Genomic DNA, 17,040 nt, shown 5'->3' on the forward strand with positions numbered 1-17,040 from the left:
TTAACAAGAAAATTCTAATATTAAAAAAACTGCCATGTTGCCATGGTAACGATCTATTTGTGATCATGATACTGGAGCTATTCTGTTATATTTCTCTCAAGGAAAAGTAAACTAGATATAGCCAAGGAATTTAATAAAACTATCAGCTGGACCAGAAGCCATGATATGACTGTTTTTAGGTAGTATGACAGGATTTAAATATACAGCAGGAGACCCTCAGGTTACAATAGCAGTTCTATCAATAAAATGAAAAGATTTTCACCTTGACATCAATACAAGCTATAGCCATATGATCTGGAAAACTCAATTCTCTGAACAAGAAAAATAAATTGTTCAACAACTGAGACGACAACCATGGAGCAAGAGAGTCAGAATTCATCAAAAGGAGAACAAAATCAATCTTCAAAGGAAGCATGAATTATAAACTCTAAATTTTTCACAAAAACTTCAAACTTCTGATTTTGGTGTTTTGTTTTGCTGTGTACATGTGCACAGATTTGTGGGGAGTAGGTTTCTCATTCTAGGATATCCTCGGATGATTTGACCTACTTTTATCTAGAAAATATCAGAAGTACTTATTCAAAATAAATTAATTCCAAATTTTTTAAAAGGTAAGAAGTTACTGTTACTAATTAGGCCATTCTGAAGTCTGGACACATCATCTGCGTAAGCAGACATGAACAATTCTTATACAATCAGCAAAGCCCTTGTCTTGCCTATGAAAATCAAGTGGGCTTTTTCTCCTCTTACACTTTTCAAGTACTTGTTTGTCTATCTATCCAAAAGTGACAGCACTTCCCCTCACAACTTTAGGTGAGAGCAAATCATGGTCTTTTTGATTCATAATGACTGAGATTACAGAATAGCACATGAATGCCAAATATCCTGAAAGACAAGAATAAAAATTGCAACTCCTTTAGTTCCAACAATAGATTTTGCAAGAAAAATTTCAGCATTTATGATGGAAGAAACTGGCGCACTCCTTCATTATTCTATACAGTCAGTGCTGGTTTATGTATAAATTACTTCACTTAACAAAACATTTTTATAAAGTAACTATTTTCTGAAATACAGTCCTAAAAACTATTTATAAACACACATTCTATGTAAAAAGCCATTTCCTTCTATTTTCAATATGAAATTAAAGAATAGTTCCCACTCCCTTGAAAAGAATTAACTAAAGATTTTTTAAATTCAGTTAGAATTACAGCAAACTTAGCAAAAATTATTAAGTTTTATTAAATTCAGGTAGAACATAACTAAGTAAACAGCAACATTTATATCCAACTTAGAAGCAACTTATTTTTCTTTAGATATTGTTCTTAAACATCAAATGTGTGAAATGTTAGGGCAAATTTAAAAGATTCTTCATTTAGGAAAGTAGATGGAGGATTATAACATTAAACAAATACAGTAAAGAAAATAATGAGTGATACAGATGTGAAGAAAAGTGCTGAATAATTATCCAAGGTTTAAATAGTTTGAATAATGAGATGGGGATGTATATTAAATAATAGTTGGAAATGCAGGTTTGCAATTCAGAATGGTGGTCTGAAAATGAGATAAACATTCACTCATTGATTAGTACTTGAACCTACAAAAAAGGATGGTATCTCCTAAGGAAACAAGGTGAAAGGGAAACAAAGATAATCCTTGGGGGGACAGACACTAACAGTTAAAGATCAGTAAAGTCTCAACAAACAAGTGATAAAGATGTCTTCAAAGTAACAGAAGGTCTAATGAAGGGTGCAATCAACTAAATATTCCTCAGAGAGGTCAAAGAGAAAAAGGAAGAAAATGATCACATTATATTCTGCATTTAAAATGTACATACTTATATTTTAAACTGTATCGAAGTCACTTGAATACAGCAGATATAGAAACAAACCTACAAAGGGTTAATGAGTGAAAATGAAGCAACGCATCAAAACACTTTGGCCTTTGCCCTCAATACTAAAGTAAGAATCCTCAAGGAATGAAGGGAAGTAATTCTGGCTTACATGCAATGCCACCTGTGCACAAGAAACAAAAGCAGTGCTTTTTCTCAAAAGCAAAAACCTGAAATTATTTCCTTGTACTCAGAAGCAGCAAACCACTTAAAAAAAAAAAAAAGTCCTAGAAGTATAAATTTCCTGGCAAAATAAGAATATATTCTGATGCGTCTAATTTTAACTATTAGTTTATTTTCCTGGTGTATAAATACCATGGATTTGTTCCAATGAACAGAGAATGCTACAAAATCTACTTAAGATTAATAAAGCTTTTTAATTAAAAGATTTTCCTTTCCAAGACTTCTGTTTCAGTCTTATATATGTCTTAATCTCTATTTGTCCTTGTCTCATAGGACAATGACCTCCATATTTTAGAGGCAGTTTTATTTTTTCGTTCCTGTTAACAGGACATCTTGGATTTAATTGACAATGTTATTTATGAATTATACGCATAATAATGTTTTTCAGTATGATGAACATTCCATCATCTTTAATTTTTATGAGATGCTTAGCAGGAAGGGGGATGGGACAGTGCAGTTGCTCTTTTCTTCTCTTGCTACACCCTCTCCTGGAAAGATAATAAACAACAAACAATGTAAGCTTTTTCCTTTGTCTATTTAAACCTGTAGGTTCAGAGACAGTTTTGTCAGCAGTTGAAAAGAAACAGAAAAAGAACTTGTGAGAGAGACATTCATAAAACTCAAGAATATACTTACTGAGGTAAAAAAATAGTAATAATAATAATAATCTGCAGCTGTTACAACAGGCAAGAAAAAGACAATAAAATATATAACTGCATACTATGGAGGACTACAAAGGCAATAAACTGAAAAAAATCTAAATGCTGAATATTAGTTTTTTTTCTACAACTCAAAAACCCTGAAAAGCTTACAGACTCAATCAAATAACTACTGGCCTATCTTAAGTTTAAAGTACGTAAATGTAAAAGAAAGCTGTGAATACAATAAAGGCCTGTCCTGTATTTCCAATACAATTCAGAAGACATAACCATACAGTCACATTTAATCCCAAGTATTCATACTGCTCCACAAAATATCAGAGCCAAGATAGGAGTTTTGTTCTAATAAAATAAAAGCTACATCTCCACCCACCCACCCACACACACACACACACACACACACAAAAGCTTTCAAGACTTAATGGTTTTCAAAGTAAAGCTACACAAAAAGCTATCACTATGTAACAATGATGACTGGATGATCAAGAATATGTAACAGTCCTTGCACATTATACTGCATTACCAGAAGAAAGAAGAAATGCTTCCCCACTTACAAGCCACAGAAAACGTATAGGTTTGATAGAATTGTTATGGCATCAAAAGTTTCATGGCGGGGAGGGGGGGATGAGTCCAAATTTTATGCTTTTATTATGCCAAGTTCAAGATTTAAAATCCACTATCCCCAAATGACTAAAGGAATGAAATCTAAAATTACAAAGAAATATAACCTATATAACTTACAAGACTGGAAAAAATTAAAAAGAAAAATAATATCTTCTGCTATTGAGGTAGAAAACAGTGGTCCCATACAGCATCAGTGAAGAGGAAATCAATACAATATATACTAGAGAACAATTTGGTAAAATATGTAAAAATGTAAAACCTGCCTCCACAATTTGTTTCTACTTATTTATCATTACATGAAAATCACTTTAGTGGTTTAGGTTTTTAATTTTTTAGTGGTTTAGTGCTATGTTTTTAATGTACTGTATCTGTACACTGATGTTCCCTGCAATGAAAAAAACTTGAAAATAACAATAGGGTGCTGATTGATTAAACTTTAACATTTTCATACAATGGAACAGTATACAACCATGAAAAGAAAATCATGTGTAGTACATGTTCAGTGTAATGTGTGTGCAATGTGCGTGTGTATCTGTGGACTCAACTGTTCACAGATGCCATCCCTAAGGAGAGAGGTTTCTGGGCCACTTGATTTTCTGACCTGTATTTTTACTTATTATTTTAATTTTTGCTTATTACTCTATTTTAACAGTTTTTTAAATCTGAATAATTTCAAAAAGTTGTGAAATTTATTAACACAGTTGAAAAATATTTATTTGCACATGGTGTCGACAATATTGTCTGTTTTGAAGGATCAGAGATACTTAGACACACCAAAGGTAAGGTGATAGCTTATCTAGAGTCTACAGTTATTACAAAAGGCATTAAGGAAATACACAAAATTGCCTTCTCAGGAAAACAGATGAAGAAATTAGTCTAAGAAATCTGATAAAGTATTACCAGAGTGAGGGTGCTCTCCACCTTTTTTCTGGAGGGGCTGGAGATAGCGAAGTATGATTTTGGATTGTTTCCCCCCAGTACCAGGGATTGAACCCAGGAGCTGCTCAACTACATCCCCCACCCCACCCCAACCCCACCCCCACCCCCACCCCTAATCCCACCCCCAACCCAGCCCCACTCCCACCCTCACCTTTTTTTTAAATTCTGAGACAGGATCTCATTAAATTTCCCAAGTTGACCTCAAGCTTAGAATCTTCCTGCCTCAGCCTCCCAATTTGCTGGAATTATTGGCAAGTGCCATCACACTCAGCTGAATTCGGAATTTTTTAATGCCTCTATACTTTTTGGGTGCTAAAAGCATGGATTTTAAAGTCAGAGACACCTGGGTCAAAGGCCCACTTCTGCCCTGACTAGCAATGTGATTATGCAGGCTTGTTCTCTTTTTTAGGTTTCAGTCTTATATATGGCAACTCAGGGATAACAACAGTACTTACCCTGCAGAACTGTAGTGAAGATTTAAAATGTAATCTATGCAAAACACAGGGCCTGGTATATAGCCAATACCTAATACTGGCTCTTATCCTTCTCAAAACACAAGAAGTTTGTTTTTTCTTTACCAATTACAGAGACCTCAAGAAATCAAAGCCTAAGGTTTATTACAAAACAAAAAGAAATAAGGGATATTAACTTCACATTGGATAACAGAAAACACCCGGCCTGTGTGTGGAGTTCATTTTCTTTCTATAGTACATCACGCTAGTCATGCTAAAAATGGTTTGGCTTTCCAGAGACATGGGTCCTCTCTGGATTATCAGTATCAACCATGGCTGTGTGACAAGGATTACAGTACTAGCAGTTCCAAAATGTACACATCTAAAACTGAATGAAGAGCAAAATCCAGATCTGCCTACCCAACATAAATGAGAAGTTGAGGGAAATTTTAAAGTCTTACGAACAAATAAAATACAAATAAACTGTGGGGGGGAACACCCTGAAACTGGTCCCCATGATCAAAGCACAGACATTTCCATCCTTCAGTAGATTCAAATCAACAGTTATTAAGCAATTCATTGTCCTCAAGGATATCAAATTCTAGTACAAGAGCCAAGATAAACCAACAAGTAACTGTGATACAACACAGAACAAGATGAAAGCTGGAAGAAGAATCAAACTCCACAGAATCCTGACAAAGACATAGTTCACTTTCACCAGGGACAAGGGAGAAGCTATGGTGGGAATACTTTTCAGGTATGAGCATAAACAAGATGGTCACAAATTAAGATTCATTCATCTAGAAAGACTGAAGAAATAAAAATATTTCTTAATAAGATGCATGCACAAATTTTATACTATCAAGAGCCTATTTTGTGGAAAATATCATATTACATGTTCTAAGGGACACACAAATATTTCTTATATTTCCTATGCTTTAAATAATACAATTGAGGAATAAGCTATTTGTTTTATATTATAAATGAGGATACCTGATGTATCTTTTCTATCTTTGTATACCTGTCCTTTCATGCGATGCCTACGTCAGTGACACTAAACTTCTGACAAATAAGTGAATAAATATATGGCTATAATACAAGCAGAACAGTAGGTCTCCCACTGATCCTAAGTATTAAAGAAATTCGGGAAGAGACACCAGGTAAGCAAAGAAGATACAGATATGCACTATTTTGTCATCTAGCATTCACTCTTTGTCTTCTCCTGGCAATCATCGTCCCCATTATCTGGTTCTGTGTTCCTTTGGAAGTAACTCCATGGTGAGCACATGACCTAGTCCTAGACCAAACAAATTGCATTCCTTGGTTACAGAAATTAGTTCAAGAATACATAACTGACCCAAATCATGCCAATATGATCTCAGCTAATTTGGAGAACTATGTTTAAGCACCAAATAATTAAATAAGTTCTTTGTTCTGCTAGACTTGGAGCTGAGAGGATAAAAACCTAGAATGCTGTCCATTGCCCTGCCACCACTAGTGGAGAGACCGATGAGAATCAAAGTAACTCATGGAAGGAGAGCCTACCAATGAGACAGGCCGCATCCTAATGGCATGCTGCGGGCCTCTGGATTTGACAGTGCTAAAGGGAGACATTTTTTTCAGTTCATAGCCAACAAATTCCTCTTAGGTTTCATTCAATTTGGGATGGCTTCTTTATCATGTAAAGCTGTAAGAATTTTCTGGAAAGATGAAATTAGAATTAATCACTGAATAACGTGGTAGCTTTTAATGGGGGACTACAGGTGGAAAGAACTGTACAAACAACAGGTGAAGTGGGAAAACAAAAGACTACCTCTATTATGATTAAAATATAAATCATTATGTGCTGTAAATATACTAAAAGTTTTTAAAATATATGCATATGTGTATGTGTATATACATAAAAGGAGTAAACAGAAGGAGTTGACGCCAGCTGAGAAGGCTAGGTAAGCAAACTACACTGCTCACCCTTCAATAAAAGGAGTAGCTGCTATCCAACTGAAGCAAATTACTGCCATGTGGGAGCTGACTCTGAATTTTTCAACAAAAAGCTAAATCTAGACTTTGAAAGTACTAGCAAAAAAACAAAAAAAAAAGAAGAAAGGAAGGACGAAATGAGAGCAATGTACAGGCCAAATAAATAAGTCTATAGGGCAAGACATAACACTTACATTTATAATTTAGAGGCCACTTAAATGGCCAAGGAAGTAAATTTACATCCATATAAAAAGCTATGTGGGGCAGAGCAAAGGTTTCCTAAACACACAAGTACCTGGATCTTCTAAGGAACACTACACAACAAATGAGGGAGAAACCCAGGCATACAGAAAAACTGCTAAAGGAATGGCTATGACATTGGGCTCCCATCACAGAAATATAATCATATGTCACTTAACAATAGAGGTAGGTTCTGAGAAATCATTGGTAGGTAATTTTGTCCTTATGTGCATCCCACAGATTGTACCTCCACAAACCTAGATATTACAGTCTACTATGTGTAAGCTGTGTGTATATGTGTCTGTGTGTGCGTATGTGAACACGTGTGTGAGTTACAGCCTACTGCTTCTTAAGGTCATGATAAAAATAGTTACATGAGTTTAAAACAAGCACAGGAAAAAATTTTACAATCAAAAGACACAGTGAGCATGAGATGTTTCTGAAGCCGGGCATGGTGGCACCTGCCTGTAATCCCAGCACTTGGGAGTCTGAGGCAGGAGGATCACCATGAGTTCGAGGCCAGCCTGGGCTAAATAGTGAGTTTAGGGCCACCCTGAACTACAAAGCAAGACCCTGTCTCAAAAAACCAAACACGCAAAACCCAAATATGAGATGTTTCTGGCATGATATGGCACAGTATTTTACAGTAAATTTTTTAATGAGTAGGAATAAATGCAGTATAGTGCAGACATTAACCAGAACAGAGTTGTTCGTTATCACTGTCAAGTATCATGCACTGTATATAGCTGTATGTGCTATACCTTTGTGGAACTGCAGCACAGCTTTGTTTACAGGAGCATCACTGTAAACATGCGATGCATTGTGCTACATTACACTGGCTACAACATCCCTCGGCAACAGAACTTTCTCAGCTCCATTAATCTCATGGGATCACTACTGTATATGTAGCTCTTTGTTACTAAGAAATCCCTATGCAGCACACAATTGTAATTATACAGTAGAAGAAAATAATTAAAGAATCTGTGCTCTCAAGTCAGGCTGCCAACTTGCACTCCAGGTTCTCCTACTTTGTAAGTCTCTATCTCTGGACCAAGTGTCCTCATCTATAAGATAATAATAACAGTGTCTGCTTCCTAGGACTGCTGTGAGAAGTACACAATTGATAAGTACCAAGTTGGCAGAAACCTAAGATGGCCCCTAAGACCGTTGCCCCTTGGTATACACATACTGTATAATAAATAGGTGCTGTGCTAAGGCACTAAGATTGTAGCTATTTGTTAGGTAGCAGTAGAAAACTAGTATACTTATAAAGCACGTCAAACACAACATGACAAAAGTAAATCCACAATGAATATTAGTCATTATTATTATTAGAGGAGTCTATTAAACTCCACAAGAGGAATGTAAACATTATGTACTACAAAAATGTAGGAAAAAAAAAACAAAAACAAGGGGATCAAGAGACTGGTGGACAGAGAGAAGAAAGGGGAAGGGGATGAAAAAGGACATTAAGATGTGTTAGGTACACATACCAACTTCCCAAAAGGAATGCAAACATTATGTACTACACACATGTACCAGTACTAAGTAAGAATAATTTTTACAGTACAAATATTGAGTGGCTTTTAAGGAAACAAATTGTAATATTCACCTACTGTAGACTGAAATAAAAAGTTCATGATATACAATGACAGTCTGCTTACCTAAAAATAAAACTTAAGGTCACAAAGTTATTTTTAATACATATTGGCTCAACAAATAATTGGCAGGAAACAAAGTATAATAATTTTACTAGCAAAGAAAACTATAGCATTATGTGTGATAGTATAAAATAACAGAACTATATTTCAGATGCTAATAACTAAGAAAATAAGCCATAATCTAAGACACATTGAATGAATTCCTGTATGGCACATATAAAGCAAACACCATAGTAAAAATCTATACAAAGCAGGCAGTCAAATGTAATGAATTTGTAGAAATTCTTATGGAGATAGCTATACTGCATGTAGAAATATATTTCAGTTTTAAAAACTTATTTCAAAGCATAAAGCAAAATAATAAATTTGAAAGAACTTCATGTCCATACATGGCATAGAAATATGTTTTTCTGAGTATTAGGAAATGACCAATGACAAAAAATAAAGGAAAACATGACAAAAACATACTTCAATGAATACATCAGGGAAAAATTTTTAAAAATAAATCACAAAGATTTTTATCATTGCCATGAAAGCCAAATAAATCACAGCCCAAATGGGACACCTCAGCCACCGATACTCCTGGAGTTTGGAATATTGTCTTCATCCCAAACTCTCATCACATTAGTCACACAATCACCATCACACTGAAAATCTCAGTGCGCATGCAGCCCAATCTCTGAAGAAATCTGTGACATTAAGCTTGAACTTGATGTTCTTTCAATGTCTCTATTGACTTTCAGTCATAAGCTACAAATTAATAAATTTATATTTGAAGAGGAATAGCCTTGTGATAAATCTCTGTCTCTGTGGGGTTTGGCTCACTGTTTGTTTGTTTATTTGTTTTTAAAAACTACAGAAAAGATGTGAAACATTAGTCTTTGTCAAAGTTTCTTATGTTCCTGGGCTCCACCATTACGACCAGCGTTGCTGTGGCTCACCTGGAACCACTAGCATATCCCTGCTTGGTCTTGCATCCCTGCAAAAAGCACAGAAATCCAAGGCAAATTTGGATAGGGTTTGGGGGGCTAAGAAATATGTATAACTTCATAAAAATAATATGTATTAACTGCTATTAAGTCACTTTCCCTGGGGTTGCCTCAAGCTTATATGAGGTATCCCAAATCTAACCAACAAGACAAATTTTGATAGTTTATAGGAGTAAGGATCATGTGTAACTATAGAAATAATAAGTATTAACCAACATATGTCACTTTCTCTTGGGTTGCCTTATATGAGAAGGTGTCCTAAATCTCACAGTAATCACTAAATCCAAAGGGGTTCAGAGCTCTCACTTTGAGGAGCACAGGCTTCATTTAGTGAAGCACCGATTATAGACTGTCTCATATTTGACTCTAAAATCTTACAAGAAGATTAAAAAAAATCACTTCAAGAACAACGCTGAATCCAAACAACAATTTAAAAGAAGTATAGGAAACCTCATTTCAGCACAAAACTCACCATAAGGGCTTCCTTGTTATCTTCAATGTAACACAAATGGTCCTTTTATCATAAAATATTAGAGGTCATGGCAATTTTACAGCCTTATTATATTAGAAAAAAAGTTAATGGTCAATTCAAACTGCTTCCATTTTATAATATCCAGATAAGGGACAGTCTAATAAATATGGTAAAAATGAATATTAAAGATGGATGATAAGGAAAATAAAGTCATCTGAAGAGTAAAACCTAAAATTAACATACAGGCTTCTACTGTCATATTTAGAAAGAAATTTCTAGCCATTGTTTACTAATTCTCAAAGAATTCTTTATTAGAATATCTAATATAAAAAATGAGAAACATTTGAAGTTTCCTTTATTTAAAAAGTACACAAAGTGAGTTTGTCCTACAGTTTCAACTGTTGTCTTGCCTTGGTACATGAATATGCTATTTGACAGCCTAATTTTCCCCTTTATTATGCTCCTGATATCTAACGGCGGCACTCAACCATGACCAAGGCAAATTACTAAAGCTCTCATCACCTCCAGGCTTGTAAAGAGCTGCAGGTGATTGGTGAGCCAGGTACTCGTCCCTCGGATTTGCGCAACCCTCTGAGTGGCACCACAAAATATATTTCTGCTCCTGTTTTCATTTCATTACATCATTACAACTCAGAAATGAAAGCTTATACAAATTTCTGAGTTGGGTAAAGATATTCAACAATATATCTTCAAACCTTACTGTAACTATTACGTTCCTTTAAATTTTAAAAAAAAGAAACAAACCTTCAAGACCTTGGACAGATACCTTTTTCCTATTTTAATTCTTCATGAATTCAATAAAACTGTACTCCTTATTCCAAAACTCTTATATTTTAACAGCATGATAAAACCACTAGCAGATACAGTTTTTTTCTTCTTTATTTCTGCTTCTCCTTTTTTTCAGTTGATTTTTTAATTTTTTGTGAAGCTGAGGATCAAACTTGGGATGTGGCACATGCTAGGTAAGCTACCACTGAGCTACATCCCCACCACAGGCAAAGTTTATTACAATACATAAAATTTCACAAAAACATATATAAAAATAATCCCACAGATCTAATTTACTTTAGGTAAAAATACTCCCTAAATTAAATCTGTGCACCACTTTTAAGGTGTAAGATTATAAAGTTATGCTCTACAAAGGATTAAAGCTAACTTTTCCAGGGGTAAGATCATTTTGATCTCTCTTCGTCCTCATTGTGGACCTTTTCATTGTAGAACATAGTAACAAGTTTGTGAAATCCTAAATCGCTGGGATTTCATGGTTCCTCCTGAAATACATCAAAACACACTGGGTAATTTGAGGCCAATGAGTTAAACATATTGATTCGGATATAAGAAACTTCCGGTTTACTCTTTCGGGTCCTCCCTTCCAAACTGACCAAAAAAAGAAGGAACAACAGTCGTGCCAAAAAGGGCCACGACCATGTGCAGCCTATTCACTGAACGAACGGTGCCCGGTGCATGCCCAAGGATAAGGCCATTAAGAAGTTCGTCATTCGAAACATAGTAGAGGCCGCCGCCGTCAGGGACATTTCCAAAGCGAGTGTCTTCCACTCTTATGTGCTTCCCAAGCTCTATGTGAAGCTGCATTACTGTGTGAGTTGTGCCATTCACAGCAAGGTGGTCAGGAATCGATCTCGTGAAGCCCGGAAGGACCAAACACCCCCCCCCCCGATTTAGACCTATTGGTGCTGCCCCATGACCCCCACCAAAGCCCATGTAAGGACCTGGGTTTTAATGGACTGAAGAAAAGTCATCTCTGGGCAGAGGGAATGAACTAATAAAATGGATGTTATACTTAAAAAAAAGAAAGAAAGAAAGAAACTTCTGGTTTAAATGGGAGGACAGGTTCTAAGAACAAAAAGGAGTAACTCAAACTTTTCATTAGGACCAACACAACTTTTCATTTTGGTAAAAACACCAAAAGCATAAGCATAATCACTTAACTTCTATTCTGAAGTAAAGAAAACAATTTTCATGCCTTTAGTCCACATGAAAAATAGAAATGAAATCAGTGAATTTCTAATTGCTGAAATTCAATGCTGAATTTATTCCCCTTAAGATCTCTGTTCTTTTTTATATTGGCCATCATCTCTGTTTAAAACTCTTTTCTCATAGATTCCAAACTACCTGAGACTTCTCAACAACTCAGTCTACACATTCTTGTCATGTCTTTGTAAAGATCTTCTCACTTTACTTTCAAAAACAGAAAACAAAAAGCAAAATAAACAAAACCTACAGCCAAATTTCCCATTTCAAGAACACTACTATCATGAATTGAGGGATTCTCCTTAGGAAGAGGAGGCAACGAACGTGTAGAGCGTTCACCTATGGAAGTGAGACTCATTGGAACAGCCTGAGGCATAAATTTCAAAGAAAATCTTAAATCAACTCCTCCTAACCAAAACTAGTTACATCTATTAAGCATAAACTAACAGCAAAAAGCTTACCGGATTGCTTTCTCCTTTGGAATCCAGAGTCATAACAGTCTTGATTTTACTTTTGCGTTTCCTCATTGGCCTTTTTGGAACATTGGCTATTAAATTCTAGGAAATTAACACTGACTCTTCCACCTAAAGGACCTTCTGCTACAATTCGACAGTGAATGTCTCCCAAAGGCCCATGCCTCTGAGGGCTATTCCCAATGGTAGTACTACTGGGAGGTGGGGCCTAATGGAAAGTCTTTATGTCACTGGAGAGTACCTTGAAGGGGACTGTGGGATCCTGCTCCTTCCTGTGTTTTTGCTTCCTGGCCAAAAAGAGAACTCGGATCTGCCACATTCTTTACCACGGTATCTTGCCTTGACAAAAGCAATGGAACCAATTAATCACAGATACAAAACTCTAAAACTGTAAGCCAAAGTAAACCTTTCCTATTTATAAGTTGACTATCTCAGGTATTTTGTTACAAACAATGGAAAATTGACTAATACACCTTCCTTTGAAGGCTCAAATCAAATGATCTCCTACTCAAAATTTCTGCCTCAAGACTGTTATCATAATTGGCTGAAAGACACTCTGAGAACCTACAATATACTGAGTATGGCAAGCAAACTTTTAAGACGAAGAAGGTGTCAACACAGTCTTGCTTTCAAGAAACTCTCAACTAAATACATTTATTATATATTACTTTTATGTCTCCTTCAAAACAGGTCAGAAACTAAGGCTTAATGCTTTTTACCTAGTGCTGTGGATATAGTCAAGACAAATTTATAAACTGAAATGTATTAAGATGGCTATTTCTGACCTAAAGTACCCAACGAAAAATCCCACCATTTTATTTTGACCCTATTTCTTCATTTCTCCTATATACTACAGAAATAAAAGGAGCTTAGTAATGACAAGTCAAACCAATTTTTCCACGTCTTTACTGCCTACACATAATACTAAATATCTTAGTGATGTACAGACCAAAGAGTTTAGTAGGCCCTCCTAGCCAACAATCTCAAAAAAAACCTCCCTACCACACTAACAAATTCAAAACAGCAATATCATATGATGTTTATGAGGAGGAATGGTTCACATTTAAAATTTATGATAGCACAAAGGCACTCCAGGATTTTATGTTCAATGTACTGAATAGAAAGCAGCTGTTAGGCAAAGGACAATTAAATGACTTCAGTGTGAGAGAATTAATCACATTTTCTTATACTGGGATTCTAATGTTACTTAAAAATAAAGACAGAAAGGACTGTAACGTTAACATTATTTTTAAAAATTACATCAAAATAAGTACTCAATCTGATCCATCTAGAAAAATGGAAAAGTATTTATGTGCCAAAGATTTAAAAAGCTTAATAACACTAAAAATGTTTAAGAACCATCTACTCTATGGTAATACAATAACAAAACATCTTGTTTCTAAAGTCAGTATGTATTTTTAATCATTAAAAACATTTAATGTTAGCAAATATACTGGTCTACAACCTTCTCATAGGCTTTCTGGCTCACAGAACAGGCTCAAATTCTAGCAAAACAGTGCTAAAACAAGTGATCACATTATGCCATGGATGTGAAAGCAGAGTACAAAATATATGGAAACAAAAAAATAAGAGCAGGCACTTAAAGTATCTCTTTCAGCAGCTATTCAGCTCTGATGGAAGGAAGCTTTTGGTTGTTGCTTTTTGTAATAAACTCACCAGTGCATCATACCAGTACCTAACTGGAGGAGCAAAATGAGAGAAGTATGTGTTCTTATTTTTTACCTACTTAGATTTTATAACGCTACTTTCATTCCTATCATAATGAGACAATATCTTGAGGGAGGTGAGAAAAGTTTCCTAGAAAAGGTAACATCTTCAAGAATGGAAAGGATGTTGGGCATGGCGGTTCATCCCTGCAATCGTAGCATTCTGGATAGGCTAAGGCAGGAGGATCATAAATTCAAGCCCAGCTAGACAACTTTCTGACTTAGTAAGACTTGGGGGGGGGGGGGGGAGAAGGTGGAGGAGGAAGGGAGGAGAGGGGACGGGAGGGAAGGAAAGAGGAGAGGAGGCAGACAGCCTAGGAGGGAGGAAGGAAAGGGACAAAAGAAAAGATATGCCAGGCAGAATGGAAGGAACTGTGTAAACAAAGGTTGTCAAAAAGGAAGGAATCTTAAGCTTTAGGAGAAATGCTAAAATGACAAGTCTTTAAATGAGTTGTGAAGAGCTACTGAACTAAATGCTGGTGATTATTAATAAACACATGACCCATCAAATGATCACACTCACTGAGAGTTCTGTATTATTTTGTAACTGAAATATGAAGTTGTTTCAAAAGAACTTTTACATACTGAAATCATTCAAATCTAAACATTCCTTGTCATGTGGAAAATACCCTTCTACTCCAATAAATTAGACATTATTTTTAACTACATAGAGCATAATGCCTCACTTCTACAAAATGCAAAGAATTTTCCAATATTCTCTTTGCTAACCCTGAGGTAACAGGACAGAAAGTGAGAAATATCCCAACTTCACTGATATGAGGAAAATATGTTTTCAGCAAAAAAAAAAATCTCTGGAACATTATCATTTCTTTACAAAAGAGCTAGAAGCCTACCACAGATACTGTATTAGCAAACATGCGTGAGTATCTTCCAGGAATGGATTTCCAAAATCTGATCACATCCTTGTAATTATCTAATTATTAAACCCAGTAGTGTTGGCAAAGCAATAAACCACTCAACTACCATGGATGATTATTATTCAAAGCTAAACTGGTACACATCAGAATGAATTACAGTATTACCTCAAGAGTGAAAGGAACACAATGATTTCTACTCTTTTTTTATACTTTCACACACACACACACACACACACACACACTCCACTATAACCAGGCCTTCATGACTTGGCATTAGTTTTGATGACCTTTCCTTATGTGTTCTCTTACACAGGGTAGGCTTTACAATCTGATTCAAAATTGCCTCTGCTGGTCAGAGATCATTCTCTACCGAGAGAATACATTCACCCTGCCTACTTTTATTCGCATCAATGCCTCAGATAACATCAATCTTTGGTAACTTGAAGAAATAAATTGACAATACAACAATGTAGATAATTAAAAGTAAACACTGAATCCCTGCAATTTATTGGTCTTTCTTCAAGGTGGTACGAAGAATTATACCCCTCAGGTTATTTACAATCTATCTAAACAATCAGCAAGCTCCAGGAAAAGAGTCCTCAAATACCATACATAGAAGCCCTAATTATGTACAAAGCCAACAGAAAGCCTCAGCCATTTTTAAGCAAGGAATTAAATGATCAGTTGTTTGATTTTTTTTTCAATTTTTTCTAGTAGCAGTTATAAAAATCAGTTGAGATTCAGGGAAACTGAGATGCAAGATTAGTAGGAAGACAGGTGAGATAAAAAGGGTTTTAACTAGAGGAATAACAAAAAATATATTAAAAGGACTAAAATCAAGAGATACTTGGAAAGTAGCATAAGCAGGGTCTATGGGGGTGGGAATTGGGTTCCACTGAGGTTTCTGGTGAGACTCACTCAAGGAGACTTCAATGTCAAAAGGAAAGACAGAGAATCATGATGTTTTAAAGAAAAGGCAGAGTTTAAGTATTAGACGTGATGAATATGAAGACAGATCGTGAAGGTGAAGATTTTAGCTTAGAAAAAAATGTCATATTTGGAGATGAAGCTTTGGTTGTTCTCACACACGCAGGCAAGAAAAGCTATGGCAGCAGAATATTGTCATTCAGCAGGAACATGAGAAGAACCAGTACATGATAATTTTTTAAACAAAATAGCAACAGGGCTGGGGATTTAGCTCAGTGGCACCACGCCTGCCTTTCAAGTGCAAGGTCCTAAACCAAGGATTTAGCTCAGTAGTTTCGCTGCCTGCTGCGCAAGCACAAGGACCCGAGTTCGATCTCTTGTACTAAAAAAAAAACAAGTGCAAGGTCCTGAGTTCAATCCCCGGTAACAATAAGTAAATAAATACATAAATAAATAAATAAAATAGTAAAGGCAGAAAAATCTGGGAAAGGTCATGACACAGAAGCCAATTCAAAGACTTCTAAAAATTGGATGATATACAACTTACGATCTGCATGTTTCAGATCTAATGCATACTGTTCTATGGAACTTTGGACAAACAGACAACAAGAAAATCCACCGCTTAGACACCTCCTATCAGAAAAGATTTCTGAAGCCAGGGATTTTGCCTGCCTCACAAGTACAAGGTCCCAAGTTCCATCCCCAGTACCAATAAATAAATAAATACATACATACATACATACATACATACATACATAGAAAGATTTCTGAGGCACCAAAACAACCTACCTTACCAACTGCTACTCTAAAACTGAAAGACCAAGAGCCCTTGAAACGCTGTAAAAAAGAGGAAACAGACTCCAGGACACCAGCCAGCAAATTACAAAGGCCTCTCCAGATAGCGTTGGGTCTATACCAATAAAATGCTTCCATTAATG

At 35.7% G+C, this 17,040-nt stretch overlaps 1 protein-coding gene and 1 pseudogene across 11 annotated transcripts in view; one reads left to right on the forward strand and one right to left on the reverse strand.

The window, feature by feature from the left end:
* The window catches only part of Smyd3 (SET and MYND domain containing 3), an 877,202-nt gene that overhangs the window by 627,770 nt on the left and 232,392 nt on the right, over window positions 1-17,040 (reverse strand). The window lies entirely within an intron of this gene.
* Window positions 355-11,810, forward strand: LOC147823071 (small ribosomal subunit protein eS26 pseudogene; annotated as a pseudogene).

The sequence above is a fragment of the Heterocephalus glaber genome, unplaced genomic scaffold (assembly GCF_053883595.1).
Source record: "Heterocephalus glaber isolate CG9 unplaced genomic scaffold, H.glaber_assembly_v1.0 deba00001600, whole genome shotgun sequence".
Classification (NCBI taxonomy): domain Eukaryota; kingdom Metazoa; phylum Chordata; class Mammalia; order Rodentia; family Bathyergidae; genus Heterocephalus; species Heterocephalus glaber.